The sequence below is a fragment of the Alnus glutinosa genome, chromosome 6, assembly GCF_958979055.1.
Source record: "Alnus glutinosa chromosome 6, dhAlnGlut1.1, whole genome shotgun sequence".
In the NCBI taxonomy this organism is placed as follows: Eukaryota; Viridiplantae; Streptophyta; class Magnoliopsida; order Fagales; family Betulaceae; genus Alnus; species Alnus glutinosa.
The window spans coordinates 7,869,610-7,876,292 of record NC_084891.1 but is presented as its reverse complement, the minus strand read 5'-3'; positions in this window follow the sequence as shown (position 1 = coordinate 7,876,292).

Below are 6,683 nucleotides of genomic sequence, written 5' to 3'. Positions count from 1 at the left end.
CGTCTTCTGTCATTAGTGTTATATAAAATGAATTTAGGACAACATAAATGTAGCGGAATGGGGTCAGGCTGATTCCCTTTTCATATTTTATTTGAAAGATTGGTGTGTGGTGTCTGGGCTTTAGGTTGACGGCAAGCTTTGTTTTTAAGGTAGTAAATAACCCAAGAACTCTTGGCAGTAGATAACTTACAATTTTGTTTTTTTCCTGCATTTTCTAGGATAACCTTTGGGCGACTCAAGAACAAATGTAGAAGATCACCCTCATCAGCACAATGGCAGTCTCTTAGGCAGTGTGCTCACAGAATTAAGTTTACTGAAAGTGGAGAAAACGATTGGTGCAATTTCAGGTACTGCTGAACCTTTCTCATCAATGCTCATTCATTTGTATGTACTGATATGCGTGCACTGTGCTGTGACAGCATTTTCCAGTTTTTTTTAAATGTTTTCATTTTTATATTTTTGTGGTTCCCCAGTTATAGTGATGATGGAATGGGTTTGATGTTAGAGATAGAGCTAGAGGACCTTAGCAAAATTAAAGGATTTATTCTTTGAGACTTTTCTTTGTGCTGCTGCCTTATATCGTAGTAGTTTTTTGAATTTATAGACTCATGTCAAACAGTGAGGAATTGGGATACATTTTACGCATTGACTCAAGTGTGTAGTTGGATAATGCATTGTTGAGTTCTTTAGTTTCTGTTCATAATTAATTTTTTTGTTTAATTAAACTCTGCTTTTTTTGTTTCATTTATCTCTTTAGTTGTGATTTCCACCTTGAACACTGTTGTCACTGGGCTCTGAGATGTTTTTCTGCAATTTTACTGTTCATGGGTCAATTTGTTGTTGAGGTTGCTGTTGTTTTGCGTGGTGCACAAAGCAAAATTAGAATATGATTATTAGGGAGGTAATTAAGTATTGGATAATGTAATGGAAACTCTTTCTTTTTCTTTTTCCCTTCAGTTTAGGGAAATAACTACGAAAACTGCATTTCCATGAAGGATCCGGTTTCCATGCTGTAAAAAATTTATAGCACATCTGTTGTAATTTTAGATCAACGGTCAATATTAAAACTTCACAATTTTTATACACACGATGTCACTTTAGGGAACACTAACAGAATTTTCCAAACGCTGTTTGCAACAAATGAAAACTGTCTTTAATTTTCTTCCTTCTTCACCCATCTTCACTCTCTCCCTCTTGTTTCTCATTATCTCCCACAACTCTATGGTACTATTACGTGGGCTCTGTTATTCCCTGTCTGTGAGAGTTGAAACAGATGATGACAATATTATTAATATGTACCTCGATGTTTTGTAATGTTCTATTAACATGTACATGAATTTGTGGCAACCAATGTCGTGTTAATAAGTTATAATCACTATCATTCTCTATAACTAATGTGTCATTGGTTGATTCTGATCTCTTAATATTCATACCACACGACAAAGTTTCCACCCAAGACTATAGATTTAGCAGAATCAATGTAAATTTAACTACTCCACCAATCAACTTTATCCACTTTCCTTGTTGCTAGTTTATATTCTTAACTAATAACTATGTTGCTCGATGGTCGTAGACTCTTTCCACTTTACAAGGAAGCAAATGGAAGCATCTATGCCACACTGCTTGTTGTGGGAGGTTTTATGTATAATTCTACTGTTGGAGAAATCATTCCATAAGATATTCAAAACTAAAGCTTTTCTGTCCATAAAAGTTTCACATAATAAGCGGGTCTATTACTAATGCCATGTTTCGAAGTGGAAATTTTTTAAAAAGAAAGAATCCAGTAAGTTTCTGTTTTGTTTATGTGGAAGCAGCCATAGAATATTCTATTTCAAGTTTCAACCAAAAGAAGAAGCAATACGATGACTAAATCTACTTCCCTTCATAATATTTCTCTGCAACACAAAAATGAATCAGAAACATTTCAAATGAATAAGGTTGTCCTTGTTTGTTCCCCAAGGCCTTTCTTTTATGTGCGCTTTCCAACAGTGGGTGAGTGAGCAACCAAGTAATGGACCTATGGTGGAGGATTTCTTGAAAGAGTGCGAGACTCTACTCTGAGAATGAGGTAAAGAGAGTATTTGGTTTCTTGGGGCAACATCTTTCATTTCTTTCAAAGTGGGAGAGACTCGAAAATGGGAGAGAGATGGAGAAGAGAGAAAATTATGGCTTTGAAACTGTCAGAGTTGCGGAAGATAGGGAGTGAAAAGAGAGAAAATGTAAAGGTGGTCCGGTGGATGAAGAAGGAAGAAGACAGCTTTCGTGTGGTGCAAACGGCGTGTAAAAACTTCTGTTAGTTTTCTTTAAAGTGACGTCGTGTTGATTAAAAATGAAGAAGTTTTAATGTTGACCGTTGATTTAAAATTACAGCAGATGTGCTGTTATTCTTTTACAGCATGGAAACCGGATCCTTCCATGAAAACGGAACTTAGTGAGTTACCAACAAATTCAAATTCTATGGATTGGTTCACCTCATCCAGCCAGTTCTCTTCTCTGCGGCAAATTTCCCATAAAAGATTGAAATTGTATAAAATAATTGATTATTAAACGCCTTGATATGGAAAATTTGGTAGAAGCAGCTTTCTTTCATGAGTAGGTGTGTCATTTTTAGGTATCTAGAATGGTTAAATTTGGGCTTTCTTTCTTTTATAAATTATATATATTTATTTCGCTCCTTTCTGGTTTTTTGAGTTCATCGAGAGAGCGAGTACAATTCAGTTTCTTTCTTTATTTCATTTGAAAATTGTGCCAATTGATCTTTGTGTGTTTAATATATATATATGTTAGTAATAAATTATCTTATCAGCATAGAACTTTTGAAATCGGGCGGTGGGTAGTAATAATATTGTTTTATGTGTTTATGGGTCATGTGAATTGTGACATGCCAAATATAGGCCTCCTCTAAGTTCCAGTTTTGGAAACAAGCTAGCTGCTGATTTGTTTGAATGAATGAACAAGATATTATTTGGTAGTTTTCCTTAGTCAGGTAGACGTGTTATAGCATGCACTGTGGTCCCACGTTTTTTCTTTTTTGTCTTTTTAGGCTTCTCTTGATGCATGTCCACTTTGATGTTTTATTTTCTTTTATTATTTAGACTTTTCCAACGCCAAACACAGCTCTGTCCTGGTTTATGATATTGTGAAAATCAATTTTGTAATTGTAACTGCAAATTAAAAGAAAATTCCAAGTTATGATATATGCTTTCTTTTTCTAATATATCTGATTCTAAATATATTCTGAATATGATAACATTGATTTATATTTGCAGCAAACCTTCCATAATAATTGATGATACTTTCCACAACAGATTGATTACTTCCTTAATAAGTTGATTGTTATCCCCTTATTGTTGATGCAAGCCATTCCTTAAATGTTATCGTAGCTCATAAATGGCTTGCATTTTGTAAATAGTTTTTGTACCTTATATAATACACATCATACTCCCACGAGGAAGGCCATTAAATTTTGTAATTATGAACATACTTTTAATAAAATGAACAGCAGGTGCCCCCATACAAAACCTTTATTGATCCTTTTTTTTTTTTTTTTGTAATTTATTAGATTATTTGAGTTCTGGTTGAGATTCATAATATGAAAAAATAGAGAAATTTAGCACAAAAATTCATACTTATAAGATGGTCTGAAGAGTCATATTGTTCAAAATCCTAAACCAAACTACACATTGAATTTCAACTCATATTTAAGTATTTAATTAATCGATTATTGGATAATTACTAAGTATAATTTTGAGATAGATAGATATATATATATATATATATAAAAGTGCTTATCTTATATAATTTTGTTTATATATATATTAGTGTTATGTACTCATTAACATTATTGTGTAATATAATGTAGTTACTCTAAATATGGATAAGAGTTGGATGACGAAGTCGAGAGGCTCGAGAGAGTATATGGAGGGGGCCGAAGCGTTTGTAAAGTATGCAGTTACAAACTCTAAAAATAAAAATTCAATTGTGTGCCCGTGCAAGAAGTGTGGATTGAAGAGGAGCCTACGACCAGAAGAAGTATATGATCACTTGACCGGTGGAAGAGGAATGTTGTCTAATTATACTGAATGGATTTGGCATGGAGAGAAGATTAGGGCTCCGGTACCTAATAGAGTACCTAATGTTGTTGAATCTCTCAACCCAGCTCCGGCTGCAGATAATATTGAATCAATACCCGACGAGTCAAGAACGATGCATGCCATGCTGCAAGATGTTTTTGGCATGCATGATATTCGGGTAGACGATGGTGAGTGTCAAGTGGAAGTGCAAGCTGAAGATGTACCTGAGGCAGTTGAGGAAGAAATTGATGAGAGTGCTAAGAAATTCTACAACTTGCTTAAGGATGCAGACAAGCCACTTCATGACAAAACAAAATATAGCAAACTGTTAGCTGTTGTACATCTATACAACTTGAAGTGTGTGGGTGGATTGAGTAATACGATTTTCACATCTTTTCTTGAGTTCATCAATGAGTTAGCAACAACAGATGAGCCAGCTTTGCCTAATAGTACGTATGAGGTCAAAAAATATTTGAGGGACCTAGGGCTTGGATATGAAAAGATTCCAGCTTGTCGAAATAATTGTATGCTATTCTGGAAGGAAAATGAGAAGTTAGATACATGTACAGTGTGTGGAAAATCAAAGTGGAAGGACGAAATTACTGAAGAAGATGGGTCATCCCGAACGTCGAAAAGACGGCCAATGAAGGTGTTGAGGTGGTTTCCATTGGCATCAAGATTACAAAGATTGTACATGTCACAACATACCGCTTCCCACATGAGGTGGCACACTAATGAGCGTACAAAAGACGGTGTGCTCAGGCATCCGGCGGACGGTGAAGCTTGGAGGGCATTCGATGCACTACATCCAGACTTTGCATCAGACCCAAGGAATGTTAGGCTTGGGCTAGCGTCAGATGGTTTTAATCCTTTTGGGCACATGAGCACAAGCCATAGTACTTGGCCTGTCATGCTGGTTCCGTACAACTTGCCTCCTTGGATGTGCATGAAACAACCGTATTTCATATTATCCATGATTATTCTAGGCCCAACTTCACCTGGAATGAATATAGATGTCTACCTACAACCTTTAATATCAGAGTTACAGGAGTTGTGGAATGTAGGAGTACGGACATTTGATATATCCATGAAAAAATCGTTTGTTATGCGAACAGCATTGATGTGGACAATAAATGACTTCCCAGCGTACGCAGATTTATCTGGATGGAGTACTAAGGGTGCACTGGCATGTCCTTGTTGTATGCATTCAACGAAGTCTACATGGTTAACATACGGACGCAAATTTTGTTATATGGGGCATAGGCGATGGTTGCCTACGGATCATAATTGGCGACAAAACGCAAGATCCTTTGACGGTAAAAAAGAGCCGGGTGTTGCACCTGTTGTGCCAGATGGCGATGAAATCTTAAGACAATTACAGAGACTTGTTTGCGTGAATGAAGACACAGAAGGGGGCAAACGAAAAAGAACCGTGGAACAGGGTCATAAAGCAAATAAGGAAGTGGTATGGAAAAAGAAAAGTATTTTCTTCACATTGCCCTATTGGAAAGATAATTTGTTACGACACAATCTTGATGTGATGCACATAGAGAAAAATGTGATGGATAATATCATTGGGACGCTTCTAGACATGAAAGAAAAAACAAAAGACAATCATGAAGCACGTTTGGACTTACGTAAAATGGGTTTGAGAAAAACACTTCATCCATTCACCAACGAGAGAGGCAAGACATATTTGCCTGCAGCATGTCACACGATGTCTAATGAAGAAAAATTAAATTTTTTGAAAGTAATTAAAGATGTCAGAGTACCCGACGGATATGCTTCCAATGTGTCCCGTTGTGTGAACCTTAAAGCTCGTACCATTGTTGGTCTGAAGAGTCATGACAATCATATACTCATGCAACAACTTTTGCCAATTGCTTTGCGTAAATCTTTGCCAAATAAGGTTGTGAAACCTTTAGTAGAGTTGTCTGCATTTTTTAGGGGTATATGTTCGAAAACATTGACGGAAGAAGATCTAGCCCGACACGAAGCTGAAATCCCTATAATACTTTGCAAGCTTGAACAAACATTTCCCCCGGGTTTCTTTACAATCATGGTTCATGTTGTCATACATTTAGTTCGTGAATGTCGGCTTGGTGGACCAGTACACTATCGATGGATGTATCCGATTGAGAGGTAACGCGAGTATTCTCTCTCTCTCTCTCTCTCTCTCTCTCTCTCTCTCTCTCTCATATATATATATATGTATCATACATATAAGGGTTTTTTTTTGTATATGTAGGTCCCTTGGACGGTACAAATCCTTAGTGCGCAATAGAGCTGCCCCTGAGGGTTCTATAGCGGAAGGTTACTTAGCTGATGAAATGTTGACATTTTGTTCGAGGTACTTAGAGAATGCACCAACAGTCCACAATAGGCCTCAAAGAACCCCCGATGAGGCTAAGGGGGCAGTAACACGAGTAAACCTTGACAAATGCACATTGACACAGGTTCATCGATATATTATTTTCAACTCAGACGAGTTCCTTCAATTGCGCACGTGAGTTATATTTTTTTAAGACATCTCACTTCAACTTAAACATACATTTGTGAATTCTAAATATGGACTGCAAACTTGTAGGATGCACTTGGATGAGCTGAGAT